This window comes from Schistocerca serialis, chromosome 5 (assembly GCF_023864345.2).
Source record: "Schistocerca serialis cubense isolate TAMUIC-IGC-003099 chromosome 5, iqSchSeri2.2, whole genome shotgun sequence".
Taxonomy (NCBI): Eukaryota; Metazoa; Arthropoda; class Insecta; order Orthoptera; family Acrididae; genus Schistocerca; species Schistocerca serialis.
In genome coordinates this window covers 663,627,453-663,636,817 of record NC_064642.1, presented here as the reverse complement: position 1 = coordinate 663,636,817, position 9,365 = coordinate 663,627,453, and positions in this window count along the sequence as shown.

The window sequence follows — 9,365 nt, the reverse complement described above, 5'->3', positions numbered from 1 at the left end:
CGGGAAGCACCAGCAATCACTCCGCCGCTTGCCTTAGGAATTTTTGCACGTCAAATTCCCTCATTTTACTTTCAGAGCAGTTCATTTATATTCTGTGCCTGTGCTTAACAAAACCTCGGTAACGAACTTCGCTGAAAAGGGATTACAGGAAAGTCTGTGTCAGCGGGTCAGTTAAAACCAAATTCTGTCATACACTGCGTCGAATCGGTAACGATGTCATTCTTCATGTTTCCACAGAGATTTTGTGTTTTCAGCTGCACGTTAGCTGTTTAGTAAATGGCTGTACATGATGAACAGGCGGCAGGTAAAGTATGTATTGGCTAGGTGTAGATCGTACTCAAAACCTAAAACGTGGCTTATTTACTTGTTGCAGTACATTCATGAGTGGTGAAAGAAACTAAATGCGTTTTTAAAAGTCGATGGTCTCAGATCAGTTACTAATGTAGTTGTCAGACAGAGGACATGATACATTCACCGATCACTACAGATCATCATTTGTCATTTTCGACAGCTAAAATCCATATTTGACCAGCCCAGAGCTTTTGACAATCTTTACATCTACATCTACATTGATACTCTGCAAACAGCTGTGAAGTGCATTGCAGTGGATATGTCTCCTGTGCCCTTTATTAAGGATTTTCCCGTCTGTTTCATATATGGAACGCGGGAAGTCAGATTGTTTAAATGTTTCAGCGTGCGCTTTAATTAGTGTTCCTAAGGGACCGATACGTGCGGGCTTATTGTGCAGTTGTACATCCATCACTTAAAATGTGTTTAGAAACTTTCTAAGTACAATTCACGGGGCAGTTTACTTCTATAATCAAGCGTCTATCATTTCACTTCTTTAGCGTTTTTATGACGATTTCCTATGTATCAAACGAACAGGTGAACTATCTTTTTCTTCGTTCAGCAATCGCTTTATGATAAAAGGTGTCATTTCCCACGTTTGCTGTAGTAGTTTTATAATTTCACAATTAGAGGCAGTCATCTAGGGCATTCTGAAGCGGTTTTGTGATTCTGAAATAAAAAACTATGCCATACGTATTGAAACGACAGCGCCCAGAAAGCTGAAACTAGTTGTGAACTAATAACATTATTAGATCAAAAGTGAGAAATGGCACCTTCTTTTAAACATGAGACCGATCGTGCTGCCCTAGTTAGTATTCGTTCAACGTCCCCTGTTAATCTCATTTTGCACGTATCCGACAGACTTGAACAGTATTCTGGAATAGCTCGTACAGTTTGTTTTACGCTGTCTCGTTTGTAGACCGATTGAATTAAGCAGAATTCTACCACTGTACCACAATCTGTTCATACGCTTCATCCACAACTGGGCCTATTTGATCGTTCCAGTTCATATCCCTAGAAAGAGCTACAAATTCCAGCCGTGATTCCTTGTGTTACAGCCATAGTATACCACGTTTTTTTCGTTTTCTAAAGTGCACTATTTTATATTTCTGATCATTTAAAGCAATTTGACAATCTTTGCAGCACTCAGAAATCTGACCGTGGCTCTATACATATTCAGGTTTTTTCCAAGACAGTACTACTTTATAGACATCGGCATCATACGCAAAATAGTCTGCAGGGGGCGATAATATACAACATGAACAGCAAGGTTCCCAGCACACTTCCCTGGGGCACACTTGAAGTTTCTTCTATATCTAGCGGTGAGTCGTCATCTTGTTTCGTCTTACCTACCGAAAAGTCCTTAATCCAGTCAGTCACAAATTTCATTTGACACTCCTTATGATCATACTTTTGATTATAAGCATTGATACGGTATTGAGTGAAATGGTGTTCGAAAATCGAGAAATACAGCATCTACTAATCCACGGCTTTCAGTACATCATATGAGAAAAGTGGAAATTGAATTTCTCATAATCGATATTTTCGGAATCAATACTGGTGGGAGTAAGTGTGGTCATTCTGTTCAAGATACACCGCGTTTGAGCTCCGAGTATGTTCCACCTTTTTACAACAAATGCATGTCAAGGACATTTGAAGCGGTACTGCTAGTACGCTTCACAACTATTGCTGAGGTTCAAATGATATCAGAAAGCAAATTAGAGTACTCTACACGACTCTTTTCGATACGCAGTTGGTATTAGAAGGCAAATTAGATTGCTTTTACCATAATCTATGACACGAAAAAACTGTTTTTCCTCCGGCAATCATAAACGTCGCTAATGGACATGGAAATCTCACCACTGTGCTTTATTTCGATAAGTACCTGTGTCTGTCACACTTTCTAGGCCTAACCCAGAGCGTATGAGGGCGTGGTACGAGAATATAACGGGATCTAGGTTGGTGAAGAAATAACCCTAAGGTAGTTAGAAAGCAGTAGACTTGCCAAGGCACAGCATGAGAAAGCTAAACACAGAGTTTTTCTCAGGGGCCTGTACAAAGATTGAGTCGGACGAGAGTAAAGAACGTAGGTTGGCTTTCAGCCAATGGGAGACCAGCGGTTTGAATGAGGGACCGTTGTCTCCGGAAAGCAGCCATGTTCCGGCATTACTAATAGCCGGATCGAGCTGAAGAAATGTGCTGTAACTGAGATATGGCTGGTATGTGTGACAAGTTGCAAAGGAGTTACATCATTGTGGATAGTACTCGCGATGTATTATTTAGGGTTGATCTGGCTAGTGAAGTGTCAGATATCTATGTAATTACTATTATTTTGGCGGAACAAAATAATGATTATTGGTAGCTGCAACCGCCTTTGTATTAGTGCTGACAACCAGCCTTGTACCTCAGAGGACCTGCTTTCGAGTTTTAAATGGTGGTATTTACGTAGGCCAATGAAGATATTTCTTTGCAAGCATCATTTTGTATTATGATGCTAAATTTTAAAGCAGCTTCCTTTGTAATGGGCTCTTGACCAGCGGTTCGCGCCATTAATGCGGTGGCCTAGTAACTACGGAGAATACGTAGATCTGAAATAGGTCGATGATAGCAAACATTCATAAAGATAGTAGAAATCGGGTTACAATGCTTATATTTAATTTTTGTACGAATTCGCGGCATTTTGTTTGTGGCTTGTGGCAGCGCCACGTGTCTGTGAGGTTTCCGGAAGAAAGCAGTAACGGTCAGAATACCGTGATTGCTGCCACCGTAAAGGTCGGGAATCCATTGATGCTAAGGAGGCACATCTAAGCTGTTCTGTTGGATCTCCCCACTGATTGTGGTAGTGTTTTGAGCACTCTCAAGGTGGGACCTTAGCCATCACATAGCTGGAAGCTTTCAGTTACCAATTCATCATGTAGCCGATCTCTATGGATTCTTTTAAAACACAGTCCCACAATATTTTGACCTGTTTCAAATAAACTGATGAATTTAAATCACGCTATGTCCATTTGAGAGACAGTGTTCCGCCACAGTTGAACTAGGTCATTATTCATCTGTGTGACGCATATGTTCCATGTATCTTCCTCTTATCGTCCATTTGGCTGACATAGGTGCATTTTTCCGAACCAGTACGCGATGCGGTAGACATCTGATGATCCTTAACTGTTAGCAGCTACATTTTCGTCTTAGGCAAGAGGCATTCCACCAATTTTCGCGGGTGTGTTACAGGTATTGCTAGGGGGGACGTTGATGAAATTGACCAAAAATATCAATTTTGGATTTATTTTTTAGTACAACTCATGGACAATAATTTCTCAAAGTTTCAATGTTGAAATCGCGTTCGAAGTGTCTGAAAGTTAATTAAAAGTGTGACGTGGCCTCCCTGCCACGCACTCCTTTTGAAGCAGCACTTCAATACCAGCTCTGTGTATTATTTTCAATCAAACGTATGCGGGATGCATCTAAAAGGCGGTGATACATATTCTTTGGTTTTATAGATCATCTTTGGGCGATCCTGCACTTCTCAAAAAGTGTTCATGGCAAAACCCAATATCCAAATGAATCTCTAAATTCACTCATATGGAAACGATGCCCTAAATGCACATTTGCATCTGCTACAGTTGTCAGAATTGTAACTTATGATGCAGTTATTGTATTTAATGATGGAAACGTCGGGAGGATGAAGGTATTAGAAAGAAAGGACTTCAAGATACGAAATTTTACTCAAGAGATCCTGACAAAAATAGATTTACAGCGCGTCTCTGTAGCTGAAAAGTCATTTGAAGACCTGGTAAAGGAAAGAAGACAGACAACAAGAAACCAGAGGAGAAGCCGTGAAGGAAAAGACGACCCAGAGTACAAATGTGGTGCCTTCTGATGAAGTGACATAAGGGAAAAGTTAGGTTGCACTTCAAATAGCATTTCCTAAAAAGTTTATTTTTGAAAGTTTATGTACCTTTTCCTCAGATTCTTTGAATGTTAGAATTATGAAATTTTGTACACAGATTTCTGTAAACCCAATAAACGTTTTTTCAAGAGGAAATTTTGAAATTCTGATTGCAAGCTGAGATATGGGGATAGTGCTTGGAATTTTGCATGAATTTAACATTGTACTTGGGGAATTATAAATAAAAAACTATGAAAATTCTCCTATTTGACCTATTCCAAAAATCTCATGAGAGAAGCTTACAACATATAAAGCGATGAAGCAAAGTTTTGTAGAAATCTCTTGAATACTTTCTGAGAAAAGGGAACATACATAATGTTTTGGAAATAAAACTTCAAATTTCATTAAAAAAAGTTGAATATATATAATCAAAGGATTTTATATGTACATGTGTTACTTTCATGTAAAGCGTGGTACAAAATTTCATTGCCGTATCTCCAAAACTGTGGATTTGGTGCATTTTTGAAATAGTGTGTGTTTTTCATCAATGTCCCTCCTTAACTAGACAAGAGATATTCCACCAATTTTCGCGGGTGTGTTACGGGTTTTGCCACAGGTTTCCCGTCTGCCTCCGAAAGTCATGGCCTAGCCCCGCTCGATTTTATGGCGTGCTTATCATGACGGTGGTCGTAACCGTTTTCCCGCAAAACTGTGTGCAAGTGCTTCACTCCGAAGCTCGCTTGGTCAGATATTCCCGAGGTTTGTGAACTACTGTGCTGAGAACGTCTTTTTGTTATGACGAGGTATGAAACTGGAATCATATAAGCATAAATCTGACGACATTTAACCACCAAAGTGTATATTTAGCATTTACGGGATAGTCAAAATAAAACAGGCCCGAAAATCTGGGTTGTCTACCTCTAACCAGATATGTTTTGCCCACCATGAAGACAAAGAAGTCATCAAACAGTTTTTGATGTTGCTGGACAACAGTCAGACAATAATTTTTAAAGGAACACACCACCGTTTGGTGTATTTTTATTTATTTAATTACGACGCAGGTTTCGGCCTTCACTTTAATTGAAATTGGGTCGTAATTGAATACAACTATACAGTCGAATAGGGGTGTGTTCATTGTTTTTTCTATCCACGATCCGCACAGTTTTTCTTCCGTGTTGATGGTGGGATGGGGATGGGAATAGCTCTACTAGTAACTCAAGGATTACAGATTGCACATGAGGGCAATCGTTTCACATGGTTTCATATGACTGACTGCAAACCTTGTCTGAGTCACTATGGGGCCATAAAGAAGCCCCTGACTAGACTGCACAGCCTTTACCCTTTCTTTCGGGAGAAACAAGGAAGGTTGAGGTTTGCCCTTTTATAATGATAAGGTCGTAAAGAGAGACCATAAACTAAGGTGGGCAGAAATCACCTATGCAGCTTTGGAAATATCAGCGAAATATGCAGTCCGATCACTGATAGAGAGGTGGCAATGTGGTCTTCTGCTATCAGGCTACCGTGGCTGCACCCAATTCAGGTGCCCCCAGTTTAAATAGCAGTCATGGAGGCCTGGATACAGTCAGAAAGATGCCAGAAGCTGGGATGAACAATTAATTAACTAATGAGCGTCAGATATATTCGCACCCACATTTCACAAGTGTGACCAGGTGTCGAGGTCTCGCTCACGTGAAATGAGACTGCAATATGTGTAAGTAGGCTGTTCAGGTTTTTATATTGGTAACGCCACGTAGCGCACTGTATGAAAATCACTGGCTGTGCTGTGTGCAGTCTGTGGCTCGGTGGCATTGTCGTATTATTCGCTGTTGTAGTGTTGGGCTGTTGGCTGTTAACAGCGCGTAGCGTTGCGCAGTTGGAGGTGAGCCGCCAGCAGTGGTGGATGTGGTGAGAGAGATGGAATTTTGAGAGCGGACGATCTGGACGTGTGTCCATCAGAAAAAGTAAATTTGTAATATTAGGTTCCATGGACTGATATATATACAATCACTTTTGAACACTATTGAGGTAAATACATTGTTTGTTCTCTATCAAAATCATTCATTTGCTAACTGTGCCTATCAGTAGTTAGTGCCTTCAGTAGTTTGAATCTTTTATTTAGCTGGCAGTAGTGGCGCTCGCTGTATTGAAGTAGTTTGAGTAACGAAGATTTTTGTGAGGTAAGTGATTTGTGAAACGTATACGTTAATGTTAGTAAGGGCCATTCTTTTGTAGGGATTATTGAAAGTCAGATTGCGTATGCTAAAAGTACTGTGTGTCAGTTTAAGCACAGGGGACGTTTCATATGTCGACCCTTAGCCGAGGATACCTCACTCTAATCTTCTGATTTTTTCTTGTAGTTTGTGTAATTAGTGTAGCTATTGTTTATTGCTATCGCGTAGTTATATAGAGAATTTGCTTTGTAGTTGTAGTTTTTCATTGTTGTACAGTAAAACAGTTGTGGCATGCATGTAGATTTGCACCAAGTATTTCGCAGCTGCGCTTGCAGTGTTCCTATATTAATGTGTTTTCTTATTTTGCTCTTCAAATTGTGCTTTTCTGTGTTATCGTGTGAAATATTGTGACAATAATGGCGTGTGAAAAACGTAATAGTAGGGTCCGAAGTTAACTGAGAAATGACAGTGAAGATGAAAGCAGTGCGTCAGCGCGACCATGTAATGAATTAACTAATGTTCAAAGTAGTAATTTGGCAACTGTGCATAGGGAAATGGAGTGGGCTGCAAATAATGGTGTAGACAGTGAAACAATCAGTGAACAGGGAAGCATTGTCGATCGATCGGTCGGCAACAGCTCGCCTCAGGAATCCCAAGTGACAAGACACAACCTCGCAAATACTGTAGATTCAGGTTTTGCGTTTCACCGTTTTCTCAAATAAGTCAAGACACATTTTCTGCTTTTCAGAATGCGAATACTGCCGGTTCAAATGCACTGTCCAATAGCACTGAGCAACATGTTTCGGACACCAGTGCATTGTTATTACAGTTAATGCAACAAATGGGACAAAGGCTCAAAAGTTTGACACAACGCTTGAACAAAATCAGAAACAAATGGGACATAATCTTCAAAAGTTAGACACAATGGAACAAATTCAGAGACAAACACATCAAAAGCTTCAAAAGTTAGACACAATGGAACAAAATCAGAGACAAACACAGCAAAAGCTTCAAAAGTTAGACACAGTGGAACAAAATCTTCAAAAGTTAGACACCACGCTTGAACAAACACGTGAAGATTTAGCTCCTGAGTTACATAACATTGAATCGAAATGTAAAAAAGTCTGTAATGACGTAAAATCACAAATTTGTGAGCATTTTCAACCTATATTTTCGTGGCATGAAAATGCATTACAGAATCACGAAGCAGCCATTAAAAGAACTGCAAACTACTTCTCATGAAAATCATGAGACCTTGCGGGTTAAAATTGACTCAGTTGCATCTACCGATTCGGTAACGCAACTTGCAAAATCTCAGGAAAACTTAAAGGACCCAGTAGATACTCTGAAAATTGGTTCAGAAAAACACATGGAGTAAATTAGTTCATTATCAGAGAAAGTACTCGAACTTTCAGATCACTTAAATAATTTATCTACGGAGGTAGATAATAATCTGAATGACACAAAACTGGTAGTCTTAAATGACACAGAAGAGTGCGAACAAATTAGGAAATTCAAACAAAATTAGCATCAAATTAATACGCAACAACAAAGAGAGATCCGGGAAGTACAAGATCAGTTGACACAGGTAATACAAGAATTACGTATTTCAGAGTACACTCGTGCTCCAATACGGAAAGAGGGACATAGAAACACGGAACAGCCACAAAATAATAACACGGGACACTTCGGAAATTATGAAAGAAATCGGCAAGATACACCGAAATTTGACATGGATCCGCCGAAACGAAGTAACAATGACCGATATGCGAATCGCCGACATGATGATCTTGACTATAAGCTGTTTATTACTACACGTAAATTCAAAACATTTAAGAATTCCGGAAACGACATTCATCCACAAGCGTGGCTTCATCAATTCTCTCATGGTTTTCCTCCCAACTGGTCATTAGGGCACAGATTAGAATTTATGTGTGGCTATTTACAGAATGAACCAGCTGTAAGAATGCGATCGGTCATTCACGATTGCCACAGTGAAGGAGGATTTTCTCATGCCTTCCTCTCAGCATATTGGTCTCAAGCTACACAAGACCGAGTAAAACATAGCATCATAATGATGAAACATTCCAACCATCTTAATTTTCCAGTCTTGTGAAATATTTTGAAGACATGTTGCTCAAGAATCAGTACCTGTGAAACCCATACAGCCCCTCAGAACACATCCGCATTTGCTTAATCAAATTACCTGAACATTTACGACATATTGTTTTGGCAAGACGTTGCAAAGACGACATTGAAGCTTTTCAGGGACTGTTACAAAAATTGGCAATTGACACTGACAATCGCGGAACTCGAAAACAGGAGCACAACAATTACAGGCCACATCCGTCACAATTCCGCGATGACAGAAATAATAACTGGACACGACAAGGCTTTTCTTACAACGTAAATCGTGACCAAAACAGACACCACCCATATGACAACCACTGCTAGAGTAAAAATAGTTACAGAGAACGATCGCATTTCCGTAGTAATGAATATGACAGAGATAACCACAGAAACAGTCAATATGGGAATCAAAACAATTATTATCAAGGGAGACAGAATAACTTCAGACGCAACGGTCCACCACGCAGTTACGACTCAGGGAGAAGTTCTCCACCACGTGACCGACAAGAAATTAATTGCAGAAATTACCGACATGACGACGGACGATATGATCGTAACGACAGACGTGAATTGCATCAGAACCGGCGGGATTCAGACAGGGCAGGGCCATCTCGACAAGTTGTATTTGTAGAAGTTAAGCCTCCAAATCCCAATAACGACGCGCACCAACAAAGAGACAAAAGGCAATGACTCATACCGCTGGCAGCCACAAAACGTACTTATGAAACTGACAGCGCAGGTGCCGTAGTTAGTAATTACGTAAAAATGGAAGACATTAGGGACATCTTACTCCAGGAACACGACGTAAAACATAACAACATTGCATATCC